The sequence below is a fragment of the Schistocerca americana genome, chromosome 3, assembly GCF_021461395.2.
Source record: "Schistocerca americana isolate TAMUIC-IGC-003095 chromosome 3, iqSchAmer2.1, whole genome shotgun sequence".
Lineage (NCBI taxonomy): Eukaryota > Metazoa > Arthropoda > Insecta > Orthoptera > Acrididae > Schistocerca > Schistocerca americana.
The window spans coordinates 567205436-567230236 of NC_060121.1; the positions used below are offsets into that span (position 1 = coordinate 567205436).

At 43.4% G+C, this 24801-nt stretch overlaps 1 long non-coding RNA gene across 1 annotated transcript in view; it reads left to right on the forward strand.

Annotated features, from left to right (window-relative positions):
• Window positions 1-257: 257 nt before the first annotated feature.
• The window catches only part of LOC124607349, a 347199-nt gene continuing 322655 nt past the window's right edge, over window positions 258-24801 (forward strand). Inside the window, exon 1 of the long non-coding RNA XR_006978813.1 lies at window positions 258-285. This is a non-coding gene — a long non-coding RNA (uncharacterized LOC124607349). The remainder of the gene's footprint in view (window positions 286-24801) is intronic.

The window sequence follows — 24801 nt, forward strand, 5'->3', positions numbered from 1 at the left end:
TGTGTGTGCAGAACTAGTTGTTACCCGCTGACACTGAGGATCATACAACATTCCTTCTTTAAACTGCTAACCTGCTGTGTCCCTCAGCTGAGCAAAAATCAAACAGTCCCTCCCTCCAGCATTGCACTTCGCTAAAAATTTTTAACTCAAAGAAAATTTAAAATAATTTCGCCTTGCCTTCGATAACTGTGTTTTCTTGTATCCACTTATTTGTGTTTGAAGCTGTAGTAATTCTTTTTTCTTGTTTGTTTCAGAGACGAAGTTTAACTGGTGGCAGCTGCTAAGGTAATAACAGAACCAGCTTGTAGCATGTGACTTTTAAGTTAATGAGAAACATAGTCACTTCGTTCGTTGATAGTTTTAAAACAACGTAACCTCGTTTTAACTGCCTCCTACACAGTTTTTGTGTTATTATTTGCATCTTTACCTTCAGCTGTGAATCGCTTGTGTTTAATTTGTGACCTGTAAGGGATCCGATGAAATTTGCGGCCAGAAAAGCATGAGTAAAGGTCTACTGGCGTGCTGTACTGATGTGGAGGTCTGGGCATGCTCTAACAAGACCTGTAACGACAATTTTTTGTCAGTTGGTAGTTATCATAATTTATTTTTCTGTGGACCCAGTCCAAAAAATTTTCGCTTATGACCGGGCTCTCCTAAACTACAATGGAGAACATAAGGACAAATGGAATTAAAAGTCCTGTCTCTTCCTCTAGACAAAGCACTAAATATAAAATAATATGTGGTATAAGAGAAATTTAGGCTACAATTGCAAGAAATAAGCCCTCGGGCACTATTTTTAGACTTAATTAACCTGGTTTCGACACTACTAGGAGTGCCTTCATCAGAATTGAAAACAATTAAAGTGGCCTATAACATAGTCACAGAGTTACAGGGCAAGACACTTTTCTGTAAAGAGTGTAAGCACTGATTAACAATAAAAGACATAAGCAGTACTTATATGTCACATATAAAGTAATTAACACGCCAAAACGGCTTTAGTCGCAAAATATTTAAGATAGAATAAATGAAGACGAGCCACTATGGGCTGCTCATGCCTATACGGCCACAGGATGCGAAATTTAGGCCTTTGCCGCAATCGGGCATTAAAAAAGTCCAGTGATAAGTGAAGATTTGTGCCAGACCGGGACTCGAACCCGTATTTTCCGCTTTACGCGAACGGTCGCCTTCACTGCATCGGCTGTGCGATCACGCCTGCCGTCCAACACAAATTCTCAACCTGTCGCACACTATGCGTGTACCGTTCTGTGTTTATTATCCTCATCGTTCGCAGCTTTACGTGATTACCACAAGAGTTCAAAAGTGGTGTGCATCCGCAGTGATGGTGGCGTTATTCGCTGTCAGACTCAGCATACAGGAAATTCAATACAGCCTTCGGTCAAATTGAAAGCAAGGTTGGCAACATTAAGAGTGCAGTGGGAATTCCAACGTTAAAAGCAGAGGAGAGAACACAGGTAGGTGAAACCGTACATGCAAAGCCTACATGAGAGGGACGACTTGTCTGATTACGTGACAGAAGACGACATTGGAGTCGATAGAGAAGACGTAGAGGATCTTTTATTAGAATCAGAATTTAAAAGAGCTCTGCAAGACTTGGGATCAGATAATCAGAAGGGAATGATGACATTCCATCGGAATTTCTAAAATTATTGGGAGATATGGGAACCAAGCGACTGTTAAAGTTCGTGTGTGGACTCCACTGGCGGCGTAGCATCAGAGATTCGGAAAAAATACCAACACAATTCCGAAGTTAGCAAGGGCAGTTAAGTGCGAGAACTCTCTCACAATAAGCTAAAAAGCTCGAGCATCCAAGCTGCTGACAGGAATAATATACAGAAGTATGAAAAGAAAATTAAGGCTCTATCAGCTGTTATCAGTTTGGTTTTAGGAGAGATAAAGGCACTATAGAGGCAATTCTGACAATGCGCTTGATAAGGGGAGTAAGAGTGAAGAAAATACACACACACTCTTAGGACGCGTCGACCGAAAAAGAGTTCGACAGTCCAAATAGGTGGAAGATATTCGAAATTCTGAGAGAAATGGGAGTAAGGTATAGTGAAAGACAGATAATATACAATTTGTACAATAGCTGAAAGGGAACAATAATATTGGAAGACCAAGATCGAAGTGCTCGGATTAAAAAGGGTCTAAGACAGGGATGCAGTCTTTCGCTCTTGCTGTTGAGCCTATGCATTTAAGAAGAAATGGCGGAAGTTTCAAGAGTAGGTTTAAAATTCAAGGTGAAAAGATATCAATGATAAGATTAGGCGATGTTATTGCCATCCTCAGTAAAAGTGAAGAAGTCACAGGATCTGTTGAATGAAATGAGTAATCTAATGAGAACAGAATATGGTTGGGAGTAAAGAGGAAAAAGACAAAAATGATGGGAAGTAGCAGAAATGAGAACAGCGAGAAAGTTAATAACAAAATTGGTAGTCACGAAATAACCGAAGTTAAGGAATTCTGTTACCTTGGCAGCAAAATAACACTGATGTATGGAGCAAGGGCGACGTAAAAAGTGGATTAGCACGGGCAAAAAGCGCTTTCCCGGCGAAGAGAAGTGTGTTCGTGTCAAACATAGGCCTTAATTTGAGGAAGAAATTTCTGAAAATGTACGTTTGGAACAGAGCATTGTATGGTAGTGAATCATGGATTGTGGGAAAACCGGAAAACAAGACAGTTCAAACGTTTGAGACATGGTGCTCAAGAAGAATTTCAAAAGTTAGGCGGACTGATAAACTAAGAAATAAGGAGGTTCTCAGCAGAATCCGGAAATACTGACAAGAAGAAAGGACAGAACTGTAGAACATGGGTTAAGAAGTCAGGGAATAATCCACATGGTACTAGAGGGAGCTGTTGAGGGCAAAAACTGTGGAGGAAGACAGAGATTGGCCGTAGGTTGCAAATGCTACACTGAGATGAAGAGGTTAGCTTAGGAGAGGAATTCGTGACGGGCCGCAGCAAAGCAGTCAGAAAACTGATTAAAAAAAATTGTGTTTCAAAGCTTTGTAATTCTCATTATAATGGCTAGTGTTGACTGGGGGGGAGGGGGGTGGTGTATAAACTCGTTGATTGTATAAGCCGAATTGTGAACGATGACTCTCCCAGTGGTGTTTGGGGCCGACGGTGTGTAAACGGATTTAACAGGGCGGAGAGACGGCGAGGAACATACGCTGCAAGGGTGCTGCCGCTGTGTCAGAAATCCGCTCGATATAATTTGAGTTTAAACACATACAAGGCTAACACTCCATCTACGTGTCAACATAATCTCCATCCGTGGCAACAGTATTATTCTGCGAATAACGGAAACGGAAGTTCATCGCTGCTGGATTCCACGAAGCTTGCCGCTTGCACCTACGATTTGCCTCGCTGTGGTCGCCCGCGGTCACAACTAGCTGATGATCGCTGCCTACAAATTATGGCGTACTCAGAGTACAGTGCAACAGAACTGCGCGCCTGTTTGGTATTGAAAGGCAGTTTCGATGCAATCAGTACGAAACCGCCTGTAACAGATAAATGTGACTTCAGTTCTGGATCATTCCGAGCAACAGTACAAACCCGCTGCCTCTTCCTATCTTCCTGTCCACGCTCCCCTCCCCACAAAGCTTCGGGTCGTGCATGAAGGAGGTGCGAAATACCTCGAAATGAATGTGGATCAGTAGTGTCGCATTACCTTCACCGACGAGTGCAGGATTGTCTGCCCCTTGTTAATTGGCGCAGATAAGCGTGGGAATAGTCAGGGTTCATTGCACGTCATAAGCATACAAGAGTTTAGCCGGCTGGTAAGTCAGTTAGGTTTTCAGCTGACATCTTTTACTGCGGCAGGGCGCCTCCTTTATCTGTCGAGGGTAATTTCTGGGCTGAGAAGCATCGGGTCAGTGTCCTCCAACTAAGAGGGCGTGCTGAAAAGTAATACCTTCGAATTTGCATGTGATAACTTTTGAAGCTTTTTAAATAACACAAACTTTGTGAACATTCTACATCTTTATTTATCATGTCTCCACACTTATTTGTCAACATAGTCCAAATGGTTCAAATGGCTCTGAGCACTATGCGACTTACCATCTGAGGTCATCAGTCCCCTAGAACTTAGAACTACTTAAACCTAACTAAGGACATCACACACATGCATGCCCGAGACAGGATTCGAACCTGCGACCGTAGCGGTCGCGCGGTTCGACTGAAGCGCCTAGAACCACGCAGCCACACCAGCCGGCTGTGAACATAGTCACCCGGGCGACGAACCCATTTCTCTCAACGAGAAACAAGTTTGTTGATACTGTCACTGTAGACTGTTCGACTTTGTTCACGGAACCGTACCTCTGCTTGCACCACCTCAACACTGTGAAAGTGAAGTTCTCGAAGGTGTTCTTCAAGTTTTCGAAGCAGATAAAAATCGGATGCGTCCAAGTCGGGACTGTATGGAGGATGATCGGTGTCCGTGAATCGATTGTTACAAAAGTCGCAGGGCTTGGGTGTGCTCCGGCATTGTGATGCTGAAGGAGAGGGCGCTGCATGTGTGGATAAAATTTTCTGCTGTTCGAAACTCGATCACAGCGCGCTGATTGTCAAGCGTTAACACAGTTACGTTACACAGTGTCGTGTGACGCGCTGTAATTCGGAGCTCTCAGCGAAGAGAGAAAGTGAACTGAGTAATGCATGCAAGTAATACCTAAACCTATATTGAGAACAGAATAAAACTTTCGGAGGCATTTCTGTTCAGTACGCCATAGTATTATCCAGCCGCACAGTCAGCGTTACGCAATGCGTTCGTCGTTAAAGATGATAATGCACCCCGTGAACAGTTTCTTGCAGGGGAGAAGTCAACCCACGGAATGGGATGCCGATTCTGGTGACTTTAAGAAGAATGATCATGCCTGGGGCCAGTTCAGATTGCAGTGCGTCGCCGCAGGAACCCTCCTCATACTTCGTATGATCCTAGAAGGCCCGCCGTCGACAAGTGGGACAGATCTGGACAGCAGCGACCCATATGCTCGTATGTTGTGGACAGCATGCTGTGGACGATTCAAGCGTATTACACGGCAGATCGTCGAGGATCAGAGTATTGAATGTTATCCAACAGATGTGCACTTTATAATTACTACATGTGTTTTGTTTCGTTCCTTCCTGCCTTACCTTGAAACCCAGTTCGACACCGGTTTGCAGACGAGCAGTCGATCCGAGACTGAGTAGTTTGTTCCCGCCTCCAAGAAATAGCCTCAAGATGTCCACTCGGCGCGCCCACGTAACACCCTGGCGCCTGATGTAGAGACTAGGCCAGCGGCGGTGTAGCGTTGCGCAATCTGGCGGCTTCGCGAGGCGCCCGACGTGTCGCGGCGCGCACTCGTCGGCCTCCACTCGTCCTACACACGCGGGTCCGGCGGCGGCGGAACGGCCGTGGGTGTCGCATTTCAAGCCGTCTCCCAGCAGCGCCGCTTCCACCAGCGTCCGCCTCCGGATCGTCTTAAGAGGGCTTCTCGGTGTCGATTTTGCGTAAACGAAAACATCACAGATGGTAGTGTCTTCCAGTGTGCGGTGGGAATACGTACATTTATGGTGCACTGAGGTTTCATTTCCGTGTTTGCCTAGCTGTCGCCGCCTAAGTGTCACCCACTGCTATTTGAAGGTCGTTTATGAGTCTCCCTGTCTTTAAAAAAGTTGTTCAAGTTCAGGTAGGAACATAACAATATATACAGAAAGTTCATCCATCCCGGGAATAAAGAATCTCGACGATTTTTGCCTCTGTCGATATCAATACTGGCAAGAGGTGCGTCCCCGCGAACTGCAAGACTTTCGTGTGATATACTTACAAATTAACAATTTACGTTTTTTTTGGTACTTTTACTGTAGAACCTTGCTTCTTGACAAATTCCATGATTCTACGTCAGCGGGAAGTACCGTAGGAGTTTTGTGATAGTATCAAAATACTCGACGTAAATGGCCGTATCTTTTGATTGCAGTGACTTAAAAGGCTTAATGTTTCTTACACCTTCAAGGGACCGTAGACCTTATGTAAATTTCAACTTGATATATCTACCTGTCCTTTAGAAAAAGGATTCTCAAACAGTCGGACAGACAGACGGACAATAGAATGATCCTATAAAGGTTCTTTTTTAGCAATTGATTTGCGAAAACCTAAAAGTGAGGCTTTAATTAAAGAGTGTTGTAAGATGCTTCCAAACGAAAGCGGTAAAAGTTCATATATTGTGACTCTGTTGAACCACCGCAATAAGGGGGCATAAAATTAATTCACGAGTATCAAAATCATAACTGGGGCACTAGAATTCACATTTAACTACATTAAAAATGTTCGGGTAACAAGGCCAGTGAGCCCCAGATGTTAAAACAGCGTGTTTCCGCTTCACGCAGCCATTAAAAAGAAACTAAACGCTGCTCGAAACCATTGAGAATAAAATAAATTAACTATTTAAAATAAATCAATGCTCACTGAACTAAAATCACCGAACGAGCCGGCGCAGTGATTATTAGCACACTGGACGTACATAAGGGAAGACGAGAGTTTAAATCCCCGTCCGGTCATTCAGATTTAGTTTTTCCGTGACTTTCCTATATCGCTCCAGGCAAATGTCAGGATAATTCCTTTAAAAGAGCATGACCGCTTTCCTTCCCCATCCAATCCGCTGTGACCGATGACCCCTCCCCCAAATCGACCAACCTTCCCCGTCCTCCCCTAACTCGAGCTTGTCCTTGGTCTCTAGTGACCTCTTTGTCGACGGGACGTTAAGCACTAATTTCTCTTCCGTTCCTTTCAACTAAAATCTCAATATATTCTTCAGATAATAATAGAGGTACTGCCCCTTTTAATAATAACTTGTGCCGGCCGGAGTGGCCGAGCGGTTAAAGGCGCTAGAGTCTGGAACCGCACGACCGCTACGGTCGCAGGTTCGAATCCTGCCTCGGGCATGGATGTGTATGATGTCCTTAGGTTAGTTAGGTTTAAGTAGTTCTAAGTTCTAGGGGACTTATGACCACAGCAGTTGAGTCCCATAGTGCTCAGAGCCATTTGAACCATTTGAATAATAACTTGCTAACATTCTTCGAAATACAATGAAGGATAATTTTAGTAGCTCTGGCGGTATTACAAATCTCTCTGTCTAGAACGAATACAATGCACTGACCGACTAGTAGAATGTCAAAATGTTCTTCTTTCTTCATTGACAAAGGCAGCATGTGGACGCCGTGCCTCTTATGCCTTGGTTCCGCGGCTCCACAACAGTCACATCAGTTTCCATGTTACTGCCCTCCTTGGAGCGCGAAGCTGGGTGGTGGCTCTGACATTCTTCGCCTATTGCTTTTCCAAAATCATTAATAAAATAATGTCTTCGTTTTTACCTTCCTTCTCTCTTCATCTGCTACAGTTCAAAAATTCACAACCTTCCGATACATATGAAATATAAATTGTAGCGGTGAATAAAAAAAGTAACTGTATCTTTACAGACTTCTAAATTTTTCCTCGCAATTAACGGTGCAGATATCGATCTTGTCTCGGACAGATAGAGTCTACCCTTATTGCATCATTAATCCAGCGAGTTGGTGTCGCTGATGGGGAAGCACCATTATACTACCTATAAGAATGCCGCTAGGCGCCCACCGTTTGCTTCGACCGCGTTACAAATTTGTTGTTTCTATGATCAAATTTAGCATATTTTCAAGTGATTCCTTTTAGCATAAAGCATATTTTTATCTTTTCTCCTGATACGTCAACGGTTGTGCGTTCTTTGTTTAAAGAACGAAATTGCGTTATCAGGAACGCTTTAGTTTCCACCGCGCTGCCACACTGCTTTATCAATATCCACATGCCATCTGGTGTCATAACGTAATACGTACTGTTTCTGGTTGTTAGCAGCTAACACAGGCGTGGATTAGTGAACAGAATTCACTAATAATATTTTGACAATGACCACGAAATACGTTACCTTAAGGGAGAGGATATATTTTTGTGGTATTTAGTAGTATTTGATAGGCTTGTGATTGCTAGAGTGTAAAATTGGTAGCCATGGTTTTGGTAGATACTGTATTTAGTGCAGGTTCAGTGGTAGAGATCCAAATGTTGGAGATTTCGCGCAATAGATCTCTTAAATGGTTGAGATGCTATAAGATAAAAGCAAGATTTGGTACACTTGCTTATGGCTATATTTATTTTTCGGTAGTTAATGGGTTGACTTTTTTTCAGCATTTCCTGTAAACTTTTGCATATTTTTGGCATTTTCTGAACGTAGATTTGGAATAAAATATGCTTTAGAGTTGGCAGCACGATACAGCTTCGGTGCGTGAGGGAGACTGTGCCGTCTGATATTTCGTAAAGAGTGATTTTTTGAAACCTGGACTTTCGAAGATAATGATTAACAGACAGGAGTGGAAATACTTTTTATGTCCCACGTAACTGTACCTTCTGCATCGGTTCTCGAGGAATCACTCTGAACCGTGAAGTTACATGTCACTGGCGTCCTCTAGCGATCAACTAGTCATCACAGGTGTATCTATGTTAGTGAAAGTGTTAAACTTCTTACGAAGACTTCCTTTTAAAAGAAAGAAATAGGGACTTTTAATGCAACAAGGTATCGACCTGGAAAAATTCAGGGAAAAATACCTCTCGGCCGCCCTTGCATCGCACACACAATTGATGTGCAAATTTTCCCACTCATCAATTTTTATTGATATTACGAATTAATTTTTAGTCTCATATACTCCTTTATCGCTTGTGTAGCTCGTTTTCTAATGTCGTCCACCCAGTTCCCTCTAGGTCGACATCGCGGTGTTTTATCATCTCTTGGAATACAGTACAGTTGTATACCCGCCCATCTTCATTTAATTCTCTTTATTGTTTATACGCAACTACTTCCTTCATATTTTCCAGTCTTTCTAGTAATTTCCAACGTACACGTCTCCATTGCTCGATGAAGAATGCTGACTCTATGGATGGTTTTTGCATAGAAGGTCTACGTCTTACCGCCACATTGAAACTGATGGTAAGCTCTCCTTTCTGAAAAATCAGAAACTCGACTTTGAAAACGGTATTTAATGAACCAAAAACCCTCCAATCCCTTTGATCCGTTACGTTAAGTTTTTGTTTTTTATTTTTTATTTATTTAATCAATTTCCTGAACAATCGTCCGACATGCAAAAACTGATCAACTTTTAACTGTATTGTTAATTTGTTCTGTATTCATTTGCAGTGCCGCCCTGAGCAAAAAGTATCTTCTTTCTCTGTTTCTCCTATACGTTCCTTGGAGCTATTTCGTCATAATTAGCGTTTTTAGGATTCCAGCCCTCTGAATTGACTTAGTTCCTGTCGTTCCCTCTGGAACGTAGGGCCATGACGAAATTCCTCCACCTGGTACAATTTCTAGCAAGTGTCTTCACTTCACTCCAGGTTTTCCCATCCTCCGCAGCTTCTCTCTCGATCGTCCTTTTCCGCGTTTGTTTGGCACGGCCACGTTTTCTAACTCCTTTACGGTTCCAATTCAATGCCACCCTTTCAACAGATCCATCTGGTTTCCTCAATGTATGCCCAATCCAGTTCCATTTTCTTTCCTTGATTTGTATATTGATTGGTTGGTGATTTGTCTCCCTCCAAAGATCTTCATGTGTCATTATATCTGGCCATCTCACATTTAAAATACGCCGGAGACAGCGGCTGATAAAAACTTGGAGCTGGTTTTTGATGTGGTTAGTCCCCTTCCAAGTTTCACAACTATAGAACAGCCTTCACATTGCTATTGAAAAGCCAGAGTTTGGTTCTCTTTGAGATGTTCCTGTTGCTCCAAACAGGGTACAGTTGTACAAACGCACCTCGTTCTTTGCGGATGCGAGTACGGACGACGTCCTCAGTGCTTCCTGTAGTCGTGACTATACTTCCGTGGTGGAGGAAAGATGGGACCTGTTCTACGTCCTCTCCATTAATGGCCGGTCTATTCGTGATGGTCGAATTTATCCGCATTTCTTTGGTTTTGCGAACATTTATCTTCCGCCTCCCTCTGTAACCTGACCAGTTTCTCTTCGATGTCTCGAAATCAATGTGCAATTAAGCAGATGTCGTCTGCGAAATCTAGACCTTCGAGCCTATCCCGCATCCCCCATTGCACACCTCTCCTCCGTCCACCATCACTCTCTTCATCACACGGTCCAACACCAAAAGAAATAGTGTTGCGAAAGAATACACCCTTGTCGTACTCCCGAATTAACTTGGAAAGGCTCTGTTAGTTCTCCATTATATAGTACTTGGCATTCATAGTCTTCATACATTTCCTTGATGATGATAATCATCGTTGGAATGCCATATTTTGCAAGTATATCCCACATGACTCTTCGATTGACAGAGTCGAAAACCTTTTCAAAGTCAATAAAGGTAAGGTAGAGAGTGTATTGCCATTCCGCACTTTGTTCCAGAATAATTCTGAGAGTATTGATAAGGTCCACACAGCAATATTTTCTAAAACCCGCCTGCTCTCTCCTCAGTTGTGCTTCCACAGAATCCTTAATGCCGTATAAAATGATCCTCGAAAGTACCTTACTCGGTACTGACTATAGGATAATGCCCCGCCAGTTGTTGCAGTTAGTGACGTCTTTTTTGGGTATTTGCACGATAATACCTCGTTTCCAATGTGTTGGCAGTTTCTCCTCTCTCCATATCTTCTCTAAGAGGATGTACAACAACTCGACAGTGGTGTCCAAGTCTGTTTTTAGCATCTCAGATGTTGTATTATCTGGTCCTGGTACCTTCCCATTCTTGATCTGCTTCAGTGCTATCCGAATTTCTGTTTTCGTGGGTGCATTTACACCAATGCTTGGACTAGGATCATTGTATTCCGTTTCTTCTTGTTCTTCTACCTCACTGCTAAGGTCTCTCTTTAGAAATTCGTTAACGTGTTCCTTCCACCTACGTGATTTTTCTTCGTGTGTAGTTAGTATCTCCCCTTTCTTATTCCTTACTGGTCGGTTCCTCTGGAAGCTTTTCTTTGAGAGCATCTTAGTGATATCATATACTTCTTTCACATCCCTCCTCCGGGCTGCTTGTTCTGCTCTATCAGCCTGTTCATCTGAATATAGAAACGTAATTGCATCCGATGTCTGCATTTCACCAAACTCTGGCCACCTCACTTCACTCAATCCCAGGATATAAAGTTTATAGTTATTCATATCCCTTGTCACTTGTTTCAGCTTTCTACTCGCCCTCAGGGTTCGTATATTCCAAAAGTCTATTTTTGTTTTCCTTTTTATGCCAAAGGTCGTTAGCATTTTATCCATCCGGTTTTGTATTCTCGTCTCGGTTTCAGTAATCAGGTTATCTAAGAAGGGCAGGTGATCGGCCCACCACTTATGATTGCCTTGGTGGGGCTGCCACCTTATCGCCCAGGCACTAACGATTTGCCAGATGTTCGGCATATGGGCTTGGCATTTCCTCCGCACCTCTATACGTGGCTTAACCGCCATCATCGGTTAAGTGGGGGAAATGGGATGGAAAAGAAAAAGGATGGGCTAGGGACAGGAAAAGGATAGGAGACAGGTGTTCGATAGGTCGTTGTGGGACACACTTGGTTTGGCTCTTCCCCTTCGGCCTGTCTGGCATGGGTGACTCTGCTGGTAGCTACGCTATCGCCAGCATAGCCCTCCGGATCCAGAGCACGCAAACTTCCTCACCCGCATGGAGTGTGCTACGTTAAGGCGGTGTCCCCTGAGGAGGGTTCGATCCCTTAGTTAGTGAAAATGCAACCCTTATATAGTCTGTCGGTAAACTGAAGAGCGAGCTAGCGAGTCCCCACTCTGCCAACCCAGCCACGTCGCGAGGCGTTTCTACAGCCCGTTTCACAACGCAGTACCGGCCCTGCCGCGGCGCGCGATTTAAATCTGTGGCGACGCCGTGTGCAGATGCGTCTCGGCTGCGTTCATTGTTAGACAAATGTATTAAGACCATAAGGAATACAAAAAACGATACCTTCTTCCGAGACACAATATTATACAGTAAATAATATGAAGATAAGAATGGAAGTCAGGATTATACTACAAACATAGAACCGAATGCCTGTTCATGTGAATGTATTATATGTTCCTCTATTGCTATTCGTAAAACGAACCCCATATAATGCAGTCAATCTGTAGAATTTGAGGCTTGTTCTTACTTTGTGTTTCTACTAAAAGGTAGATGTTGTCTTTGAATGACTGCATTGAAACTTAACAATTTTTGCAACACGAAAAGTGTTTAAAAAGTAAGCAGAAATTTATAATTTTGCATGTTGTATTAGTCCGATTTGCACTACCTTTTGTCACTGTCTTCGTAAACATCTCTCAAAAGTATGTGTACAATGTTATGCATATTGGGTATTTACTCTGTTGTCAGCTGTCAAAAAGGCTACATGTGTTTTGGTAGCATCAACGACCATTTGTTTTGTATAAAAATAGATTAGAGAATCTGTATTAAATTTTGTTATAGGGATGGAATGAAGTGTATGAAAGTTTTAGAAATGTTAAATATTGCTTTTGGTGAGCCTGTTATAAGTGAACCAAGGGCATACAAGTTGGATAAACATTTCTAAGCAGGCCTTAAAGGACAGCGGTTTTACAAGCATGGATGAGATATAAAATGCACAGTTAAGAGACCTACAAACTACCCCTAAGAAACAGTTCCTAAAGAATTTCGGAAATTGGAAAAAGCAGTGGCACAAGTGTATAGTATGTAATGGGGAATATTTTGAAGAGGATAACATTGCTGTAGATTAACAAATAAAGTTCTTACAAAAAAATGAAAATTAATACGTGAACGCATCTCGAATGTCAAGGTTTTTGAATTCCAGAATCCACGTACATTTTTCGAAGAAAATTTCAGCAGTGTTTAGAATAGCTACTGCGCACAAATTTCACTCAATATGTCTCAGAATCAGGTGAAGAGTGACCGAGATAGAGATTTAGTGTTGCATAAGCATCAAAGATTGTACGTGATTTAGAAACTGTCTATAACGATCGGTTTCCTCCCAAGATTATTAGTATTCCTTCGTGGCAATTCCACTAAACGATGCGGCTTATTTTCGCGTTGCTTCCTTATGCGTCCCATTGGACGTGGCTGACGTTTACATAAATTGGAGCCCTTTGGTTGGGACTGGTAATATTAGTCAACAGTTCTTTTTGGGTCGCCTCTTTAATACACGCTGTAATAACATTGGAGACGATCGAACGCTCGTTACTCCGTAAGTACCTCCTCTTCCTCGTATTCTGCACAATTTCTTGCAATCCTAGACGATTATCCATCACTTCCGGAAATCGAAGTATATCAGGAAGTATACAAAGTCAACTGACCGGCACTGGCAACTAATATCATACGAACAGAAACGACGTATATCACTGCACGTCGATCTACACCTCTAGACAGGTAACGGGCAACAGATTTTGGGTGCCCCTGTAGGCCGGTGGCAGCGTTCTTCCGGGAAAGGCTACTTCCCCCACCAAAAGCGCTGCTCGCTCTTGAGTTTACAGACAGACTATAGGATCAATTTGTGATCCTGCTGTCTCTCTTGTTTGTCTGTCCTTCCGTCTGTTAAGTCCCCTTCTTCTCATGAAGTGGGTAAATGTGTCCCGTTGAAATTTGTGTCACGTACCAAGTTCTACGGTGCCGTGGCGGAGTGAAAATGTTAAAGCCTTCGAGTCTACGCAATCAAAAGATACAACTATGCATGTCACGTATTTGATACTCGCAGATTGACATCAAAACGCATCGGGTATTTCCCGTTGACCCAGAATCATGAAATTTGGTAAGGAGAGAGGCGTCACATGTAAGTAAAGGAAAAAAATCTAAATCTGTTAATTTGTAATTATCATACGAAAAAATATTTTTTGTAATTTGTTATCCAATTGCATGCTACGACCCTTTTTTCTCAGGAATAGTTTCGCGTATGAAGTTGAAATTTGTCACTTACTGTGGTCTACCGCCTCTTTGCGAGACACCGTCACAGATTCTGTCATTCTTTCTTCCCATACCGCAACTGTTTGCTGAAACCTGACATAGCGATACTTTTAAAATGGTGGTTTTGATGAGCCGTGCAGAAGAGACGGGAAATCCAGGTTGAGGGTCTGTTGCGTATGTACGTCACAATGTAAGAGAAGCTGCGACAAACGGATCATGTAAAAGTAGTCCTTCAGTGACCCGGGCGCTGCAAATGGCCATTGTGAGTGTGTACATTCTGAAATTTTAGAGGTCCTGTAGATTGCTGTTTAGGGTCGCCTCAATGTATAACAAATGTTCGTATAGAATGCAGAAACACCGTGATGTGCGATAACAACGGCAACGATTATATTTCTTGGTTGACTGTTGTAGAAGATTTCAACGCAGATTTTAAAGCCAAACCCCAAAATGCTATTTTATTGTGGTTCTCCTTCAACGAGATATTACCATGTACATGTATGTCTACATGGATACTCTGCAGATCACACTTCAGTGCCTGGCAGAGGGTTCATCAACCACCTTCACAATAATTCTCTATTATTCCAATCTTGAACAGCGCGCGGAAAAAAACGAATACCTTAATCTTTCCTTGCGAGCTATGATGTCCCTTGTTGTACTACGCTGATCGTTTCTCCCAGTGTAGGTCGGCGTCAGCAAAATATTTTCGCATTCTGAGGAAAAAGTTGGTTATTGGAATTTTGTAAGAAAATTCCGCTGCGACGAAATACGCATTTGTTTTAATGATGTCCACCCCAAATCCTGTATCATGTCAGTGACACACTCTCCCGTATTTCTTGATAATACAAAACGTTCTGCTCTTCTTTGAACTTTCTCGATGTACTCCGTTAAGCCTATGTGGTAGATATCCCAGGCCGCGTAGCAGTATTCCAAAAGAGGACGGACAAGCGTAGTGTAGGCAATCTCTTCAGTAGATCTGTTACATTTTCTAGATGTCCTACCAATAAAACGCAGACTGGTTAGCCTTCCCCACATCATTTTCTTTGTGTTCCTTCCAATTTAAGTTGTTCGTAATTGTAATTCCTAAATATTTAGTTGAATTTAAGGCCTTTTAGATTTGCCTGATTTATCGTGTAACCGAAGTTTAACTGATTCCTTTTAGCACTGATTTGGATGACCTCACACTTTTCGTTATTTAGGGTCAATTTCCAATTTTTGTACCGTGCAGATATCTTCCTCAAATCGTTTTGCAATTTTTGATCTTTTGATAACTATTAGTCGATAAACGACAGCATCATCTGCAAACAACCTAAGATGGCTGCTCAGATTCTCCCATATCGTTTATACAGATAAGGAACAGCAAAGGGCCTATAACACTACCTTAGGGAACGCCAGATATCACTTCTGTTTCACTCGATGACTTTCCGTCCGCCACTACGAACCGTGACCGCTCTGCCAGGAAATCACGAATCCAGTCACATAACTGAGACAGTAATCCATAAGCATGCAATTTGATTACAAGCCGCTTGTGTGGTGTAGTGTCAAAAGCATTCTGGAAATCAAGAAATATGGAATAAATTTGAAATCCATTGTCAGCAGCACTCAACACTTCTTGTGAGTAGAGAGTTAGTTGTGTTTCACAAGAACGATGTTTTCTAAATCCGTGTTGACTGTGTGTCAATAGACCGTTCTCTTCGAGGAAATTCATAATGTTCGAATACAAGTATGTTCCAGAATCCCGCTGCATATCGACGTTAATGATACGGGCTTGTAATTTAGTGGATTACTGCTACTATCTTTCGTCAGCATTGGTGTGACCTGTGCAACTTTCTAGTCTTTGGGTGCGGATCTTTCGTCGAGCGAGCGGTTGTATATGATAGTTAAGTATGTACCTATTGCATCAGCATATTCCGGAAGGAACCTAATTGGTATACAGTCTGGACCGGAAGACTTTCTTTTATTAAGTGATTAATAAACCGCGACGTTAGAAGAGCTAAAATAATTGACAACTTTTTTTCCCAACTTTGATGCATAGTGTGGTAATATTGATACCTTTTTCAATCATCGCTTATAAATTTGAAGAAAATTTAATACTTATGAGTAAGTAGTCAACTTAATTTTCTATTTTCATACGAGCTATTACACCCCGGCCTAACCGCATTACCACGTAATTATGAGTGAAGATAAGCTGAGGACGTTCGGGCCTTATAAATACCTGATCACTTTCGCCGTGAACATACCGCTTTCGCAGTTACACGTTTCGAGGACTGTTTCTTGAGAAATATTTATTGAAATATATACTTACAGTTTCGGCGGGAGTTTAATTCCCTGTGGCTTGAAGCGAAGTATCAGACTTAAGTACCTATTAGTCACTTTGTCATAATTACATTACTTTAGTTATTACAGTTTAAAAACTTAAATAATGTTTAAGTGCGAAGCATTGCAAAAAATTACGCTAACCGCTCTTTAAACTTCGATTCTGCTCCCACGAACATTATTAATTTTAAAAAAGCTTAAATAATTAGTGTTGCTAACTAGCGTAGCAAAATGTTTATACAGCTCCAAACTTAATGAAGTAAACGCAAAAATTACGATAGCAAATGCGAAATTACACAAAAAATTTTGAAACACACTCTAAAGTCTGGGAATTCCCGGGACAGGTGTGTTAGCTGTATAGACATTGATAACAGACAAAAATCGTCGAGCTTCCCGATTCCCTGGATGGATGCTGTACCTATACACACAATTAAATTTGTTCTGTACCCTCGGAGCGCGAGTCCTATTCGCACTTTACCTTTTTTTCCTAATTCGTCGTGTTGCTATCTATACCACACAAGGTCTTTGTTGGCGTCATTAACATGCTTCTAAATGCATACCTTCATATATGTGGTAATTTACAGTGTGCACTATTTCTGTCAAACGCAATTTTCGCCTGCATGGGACACATCGTACGTTGTAACCAGTCTGCAGACGCGACCATTCTCAGATATTCATTGTCCTTGTGGCAAATTCGTTTACAGTTTTAAAACCCCGCTCGGCACTATAGTCAACACGAAATAATAGGAGTTGGGTCTGCAGTGTTCGCTTATTAGTTCGTGTTCTGGTGCTGTGCGGCGTTTTAAACTGTAAACGTATTTGCCACCAGGAGAACGAATATCTGAGAATAGTCGTGTCCGATGAGCGAAACTAGTCAAATACGTCAAATAATACCTAATCTGTGGCGGTATGTACATATGGTGGATCACCTACCGCTTGCATGGCATGTATTTCGGACTTGGCAGGCTGTATCAATGTGCTGTTTTCGCGGAACTATTTACAACTAATTCGCAGATTTTGAGATGTTTACGAAAGTGCAGTTATTTACAACAGTTACAAATTTTTAAATGGTATAATGCTTATTGACAGTAACATTCTAGAAACAGTGTAAATGAGGATGTCAGTGGTGTTTGTTGCAGGAAGCTAGTGCAAGCAGTTTACGAGTTACCGTTTTCTGAACATTGTAAACACCGGCAGCTGTTTGTTCCATCCTATTACTTAGGTGCGACAGTGTTATGTTTGTTTACATTGTGTTGTGTGTACAGTTCAATTGCATTACGACTATTCTGTCAGTTATTGTGCGATAGTGGACGCTGTAAGATGGTGTAAGGCGGTGTTTCCCAGTGCAAAAAAAGCGGGTATGCTCATGATTTATCGTGAATGTAGGAAATATTCCGTTGGTTCGTGTACCATTTACGCCGAAAGGTATCCCAACAGACGTCATCCTTTTCACACAGTACAGATGATACGAAACGGCGTGTTACTGGTGCCTGTGCTGTGATTTCCGCTGAAATGCTAGAACGTGTGAAACAACAGTTGCATGGCAGACTGCAAACTTGTTTTGACTTGTTGGCGGTCATGTTGAGCACAGGCTTTGAGGGTACATTGGTTGTTTACGTGTCAGACATCTGAAACTCATAAAACTCTGCATAGGCCGGTTCTTGCCAACCATTCCAATATGTGAAATCCGCATATCAACCTCTTCTTTCATTATCGAAATATTTGCGGTGGAAGATTTAGGCGCTGTACCCTCTATAGAGGCAGTACTAATTACCGAATCTGATTTCTCTTAAAGAAAAGAGGCTGCTCGAGGAAACGGCATTTCCGTTTATATAGATCTTTATCACGGTGTTTACGTAGCAGAACGGCCCCGCAAAGTGGCGTGAAAGACTAATGACATTTGTCTTGAGAAAGTCGCTTATAGCGTAGAGAAGTTCTTGCGAGGAATGTCAGCGGTAATTGAGACGGCGGGGGCTGCACTAAAGCCGCAGACAGTTGCCGCCGCCGCCAGCACCCTCGACACTTCGCGCGTGTCGGTGTATACAAGAACCGCCGCCCTCCAGAAATTGGCCGGAAATACGAGGCACCTCGGCGGGGCGCGGGAAAGCAGAAACCCGTGAAAGGCGACGCTTTTGAAGGCGCGGGAACCCAGGTGCGGAGTGGCGGGCTGTGTGGCGTCTACCGACAGAGCGCTCGTCTGCCAATCCTGCGAGTAATGAAGCCGCCAGTCAGGAGCGCCACGGTGGCTGCCAACTAGCTGCAGGCGCGTCTCTGCCCTTTCACAGACTCCCGGCGAGCTGAGATCCCGACGTGAAGCGGGTTTCTGCCATACGAATTGCGCTGCGGCACTGAAAGAATATTTGCTTCACTCTAGACGAGGAAAAAGATGAGTGCCTTCCCTTCCTTGTTGTGTGGTTCAGGAGGCAGGATGATAGTACATTCGATCAGACCATTTTTAGGAAGCCAACCATTATTAAAATGTATGATATTGCATAGCCTGTGTTATTCCAAATTACGATGCGATGTTCCTGTGGATATCAATCCGTGCTCTTGCAGTACCAGGCGGCGAAAATGAAAGGAACTTGCCCAAATTTGTGGGCACAGTAAATGTTTACTGGACGACAAGATTTTAAATTGATTGCCTATCCGGAATTCGACCGTGTAGGGCGCCGGCGACATTACTACTTGCGTGGGGGTGCCTGATTTGTTGGATACTGGGAACCGCAATAGGATATCAGAACTCTAGTAAGAAGTAGTAACGAAAATATTGATATATTCCGAAATTAATACTAAGCAAAGCACTATGTTTAGACGAGAAAAGCTTTCAATGACGGTATCAGTGGTAAACGACTTACAGCACCTGTACACAGAACTAAAATCAAGTCAGAGACAGTGAGTATACACGGAGAACTATTAAAACTACACTGAAGAGCCAAAGAAACTAGTACAGCTGCCTAATATCGTGTAAGGTCCCCGCAAGCATGCAGAAGTGCCACAAGCCGATGTGGTATGAACTCGACTAATGTCTGAAGTAGTGCTGCACGGAACTGTCACCATGAATCCTGCAGAGGTGACCATAAATCCGTAAGAGTACGAGGGGGTGGAGATCTCTTCTGAACAGCACGTTGCAAGGCATCCTAGATACGTTCAATAATGTTTATGTTTGGGGAATTTGGTTGCCAGCGGAAATTTTTAAACTCAGAAGAATGTCGCATTGTCCTGCTGGAATTGCCCAAGTGCATCGGGATGCAGAATGGACACGAATGGATGCAGGTGATCAGACATGATGCTTACGTACGTGTCACCATTACAGAGCCTCCACCAGCTTGAACGGTCCCCTGGTGTCATGTACGGTACATGAATTCATGAGGTTGTCTCCATAACCGCGCACGTTCATGCGCTCGATACAATTTGAAACGAGACTCGTCCGACCAGGCAACATGTTTCCAGTCATCAACAGTCCAGTGTCGTTGTTGACTGACCAATGCGAGGCGTAAAGCTTTGTGTCGTGCAGTCATCAAGGGTATATGAGTGGACCTTCGACTCCGAAAGCCCATATCGATGATGTTTCGTTGAATGGTTCGCACGCTAACACTTACCGATGGTCAAGCATTGAAATCTGCAGCAATTTACGGAAGGGATGCACTTCTGTCACGTTGAACGATTCTCTTCAGTCGTCGTTGGTCCCTTTCTTGCAGGATCTTCTTCGGGCCGTAGCGATGTCGGCGATTTATTGTTTTACCGGATCCCTGATATTCACGGTATAGTCATGAAATGGTCGTACGGGAAAATCCCCACTTCATTACTACCTCGGAGATGCTGTGTCCCCTCGCTCGTGCGCCAACTGTAGCACCACGTTCAAACTCACTTAAATCTTGATAACCTGCCATTGTAGCAGCAGTAACCGATCTAACAACTGAGCCAGACACTGTCTTATATAGGCGCACCCGAGAGGAGTTCACAACACTTCGTTGGAGTGTTGTCCCCCATCCATCCTACAGCCTGGATCTCGCACTTTCCAACTTCAGTCTGTGTAGCGTGCTGATTGACTGCATTCTGCGGGAAGCAGTACGTGAGTGATGGGGAGGTTAATATGCAGCAAGATGCTGGCGCCGACGTCGACCAGTAGCGTGTTACCATGCGAGCATACAGGCCGTCACAGTAGGTGGCGTAAGGCCGTCGCATTGAACGCAGATTATGCTGAAAAATAGGGTTTTGAAGCCGAAAGAGTGGGGGAGTAATATGTTGCATTGGAATCCCGAATAAAACCAATCTTTCAGAAAAAAAAGTGTTCCATTATTTAGTGAACGCCCCCAGTAACTGGAAGAAAGGAGAAATGTGAAATACAGATCGTCTAAATGGAACTTGCGAGTGAGAAATTTGTCTGAAATCGTTATATGTCAGGTGCTGCACATTCATAGCTGGAAAAGTACTTAACATTTATGATTAAGCAAGCATTCTACCAATCGATTGCAATTGCAGACATAGACGGTAAGCATATTATTACACTTCCATCGTACCACCGGCCAGTTTGCGAAGACGAATAGTTATACCAAAATTATTAGACGTGAAAAGCCCCCTCGTTGCCTCTCCTTACATGCTGAGGTGGCATATTGTTGGTAAACTGATCTGGAGGATGATAGCGATGGCTGTTTTATGTTGACGCTATTTTGTTAGAGTGTCGGTTGGAGAGTGAAAGTTGGAGTGGATGATGAATTAGGGACAGGCCTGTCACGTGGGAGATACCGTACGCATTAACCGGTGCGGTGCTGACGTCAGCTGCGGGCGCTCTTGGTACGCGCCGGGAATCGATGGCGGCCTTGGGCAGCGCGGGGCAGGCTCTGCAAGGCGCGGGCCCCGCCAGCCGTTCCCACGCGGCCGTTTCCGCCTCCTCCCACGCGGCGCCGCCAGCCTCACCTGCTGAGGCTGCAGCCGCTCTGCCCGCCTGCTGCCTCACTCACCGTCTGCAGTTTGCAGTACAGATCTTCAACGTTTGGAGCAAATTACCACCGTGAGCATTGACTGAAAACCGTGACAGATTGCGATGATTTGCATTTATTTTGCATGTCGTCTTCTCGTAATAGCGTGACTTCGGGAACATTTCGGCTAAATTACCTACACTCATGCCCATCTGACTGAAGTTACTTTCGCGTTGTGACTGGGTGCGCTAAAATGGTAAAATGTAAATAATTCGAACAATGCTTGCCAAACTTCGTCGAGCTGTTAATCACGAACGGGTATTAAATGATGGAACTTTCATTTCTGTCTAATAGCTTCTAAGGCGGCAGAAATTTGATTTTTCAATATTACATAGTTGTTGACCGAATTTAAGAATGTAAAATTCTGTTATAACCTACTCACTAACAGACATAATTTTACGTCAAAGATTTCATTCAATAAATCAAGAACTAAAATTGAAGACCTCAGTGGAAAAACATCCTGTCCAAAGAACAAAATACTTCAGGAGAGGCAAAAACGTTATAACGGGAGATGGTTTGCCGAATGAACGTAATTTTTAGTCATCACTTATTAATTGCTCACTTTTATATTCCCTGCAAGTTTCAGGCATGTGGAGTGCTTACTTTAAGAGAAAATAAATTTGCCTCATTCTTGACAATATCTTCCCAATCTCTAGGATGTAGTACCTTTTTTTCGTTCTTTTAATTTTTTCTATTTTTGCAGAGTTGGCGTCGCATGGAAGAGAGCTATGGTCTTTCATGGGAAATTAATGATTGATGTACTTGAATCTTCCAGAAGCAACTAAAGTTGTTAAATAATGAACCATTGCCATATTTTTGCTCTGGCAAATGCACCCATCGGACAACAAGTAAAGTGTGTCAACTTGTGATGCTAATGTCCTTGTAATGTTGCTGTTCAGGTATGAAATAATTCACTAACACCCTTATGATCCTGTGTTTCGTCCCACATAAACATTGTACTTTTGTTTTTTCTCAACTGTGAATACAAAAGTTGGATTCTCAAAGATGATGGAGGTAATAAACTTCGTTTATGGGGAGCATGGCAGATTCTTTTGGAAGTCAAAACAATGAAAATCTACATTATACTTTTCCTTGGCAAGATTTGTGAACTTTTTCCTGTCATAGAAGACAGAAGCTTTTCGTTTGTCAGTTGCTAATTTTAGTATCTTATAAATCCAATATTTGCGCAAAATTTCAACTTGCTCTGCAACTCGGCACGTGAATTACATACATCTGTAACAGAACAGCCAAACCCATAATTAAAATGGACTGTGTAGTATTTATGAAACAATTGGTATTTCACTGCTGCTTTATCACCAAATCTGTCTCCAGTCGAGTACAAAAGGGATATCATCGGACGACAACTATAGCGTCATCCGTAACCAGCATTAAACGTCCCTGTTTTGATCGACCAAGAGCAACAGGCTGGGAACTCCATTCCATAAACTGACATCTGGCACCTGACAACACAATGCATGCACGTTTGCATGATTGCGTTCAGCAGTCTGGCGGTTACACCGGTTATTAATGTTCCATCATTTCACATTTTCGATGCCTTATCTCGGGCTTTCATTAACCTGTGTTGATGCAATGTTTATCACTTAAATATGTTACCTAGACAAACATGCCGACACTCTGTAGAGCATGTTGGAATATAGCGGTGGTACGTTGGCTCGTAGCTGTCCTAGAGATAACGGTTTTGTAACAGTTCTTTGTGTCAGTGTGATGCCAACTACTGCTTAGGTTGCTGCTGCAGATGCAGTACGATGCGTCAAAGCCATACCAAACACAGTGTCGCAGAGGGAACGCCCAGCTCCTCGTAGCCCTATTACACGACGTCGTTCAATTTCAGTGAGGTGTTGATAATGGAGTTTTTGTCGCCTTAAAGGCTTTCTCGACTATCATCAACTCACCACGTGCAATCTCAAAGGTAACTAATGCTCACGACGGTTACAGCTTGAATTACAGCAAATCCGATTTGCGCCCTCGTATTGGTGCTATCAGCGCCAGTCTTATTCAACTGACGCGAAATTTGAATAGACATCCTCCGTGGTGTTGCGATATCCTTGCGTTAGTTTATGTACATGCTAAGTCGTTGCTGGGCAAGCACAAACAAGCCACTGTGTTGACCCTGACCCACGCTGATGTACGGCGGTGGCTTCCGCCCTGGTGAGATGATGCTGCGTACGCACTCTGCGTTGCAGACAGCAGGCCTGTGGGCAGCGCGTGGCCACTGTAGGCCACGGTCGCAACGTCAGCGGCATGCTACTTCGTCTGCTACGGCGCCTGCAACGGCCTTTCGGCTCTGCACGCGTTAACTGCAGCGGCGCGGAGTCTGCTGTCTGCTGTACGCAGGATGGGTTCAAACTGCTGTTGTCTGGCAGGAATCACATAGTGGCTGGCGCCGTGGCGTAATGTCCTAGGCAGGGGGGAGGGGGGGGGGGATTAACTCAGTGCTGGTGGCAGCAGCTGCACACGGCACGTTGAGTGCGTTGTGGGCATTAAGTCCCGTGAACAACTTAATACTGGCGGCGACAGGTGCAACATGATCTTGAATTCATGGCTGCTGGTGGAGATATCTAGTCATACTGTTGTCCGGTGCCGCCATGGCGTCATGGTGGTGCTCCAGGACTTTGGCAATGAGAATGAGTCTGCCTCAAAATTCAGACCTTCATGTCACTGCGAGGCGCACTTTCTTCACTAAAACCTGGCACATAGTCACGTTGCTGGTAAAAAGGTACTTGCCCAGGTGTGGTTTCATAGACCTTCCCGCTACGGTTATTACCACAGCGAGCAGCTAGCCTCGTCTCGCAATCCCCATACATGCATATGTATTCTGACACATATGTCGCCACACTGCGGCTACCAGCCTGTAACTGCTAATACAATACTTCACGGCCGCTTACTCGTTACTTCTTATTACTTCTGCTAAAAGGCCGGGTATTGACATTATAACGACAAATAATAAGTCATTAGCAAAATTGTAAAATAGTCACACGTTGAAGCTGCTTTGTAAGTGGAAGTTCGATTCTTAAAGGAATGAGGAATGGGCGAGGGCTTACTAGTACTCTTCTGTTCGTTCCGACAGACAAGCAAACAGCCACCGCATGTCACAATCAGGAACGTTTTTCCATGCCTGAAATACGCGCTGTGTCAGTTCATGAAGATGGCGGGCTGCAGGCTGGTGTAAAGGTACATGTCTTCTCATTGCATTCCGACATATACTATGGATGAAAACTTAGGGGACTCAGCAGGACAGTCAAGGAATGGTACATTCCTCAAGGTGTTTGGGAACTGTTTTGCGGGGTCTTGTAGTATCGTACTGAAATATGCTATTTGATATCCTAGTCATGATTGTCAGACGATAATGTGTACCATTCTTGCCAGATAATGGTGAGCATTCAGCTCCCACTCAAAAATTACCGAATCTTTCCTATTGCCACTTCCAAAAGCTCCCCACGCCATGATTCCAGCTCTTCGAGAGATAAAAGTCTCGGAAATTGTTGATTCCTCTGACTTGCTACCAAGCCATGTACAGACTCATTGGTGTAACTCTCATCTCCTCAGACGCAAGCG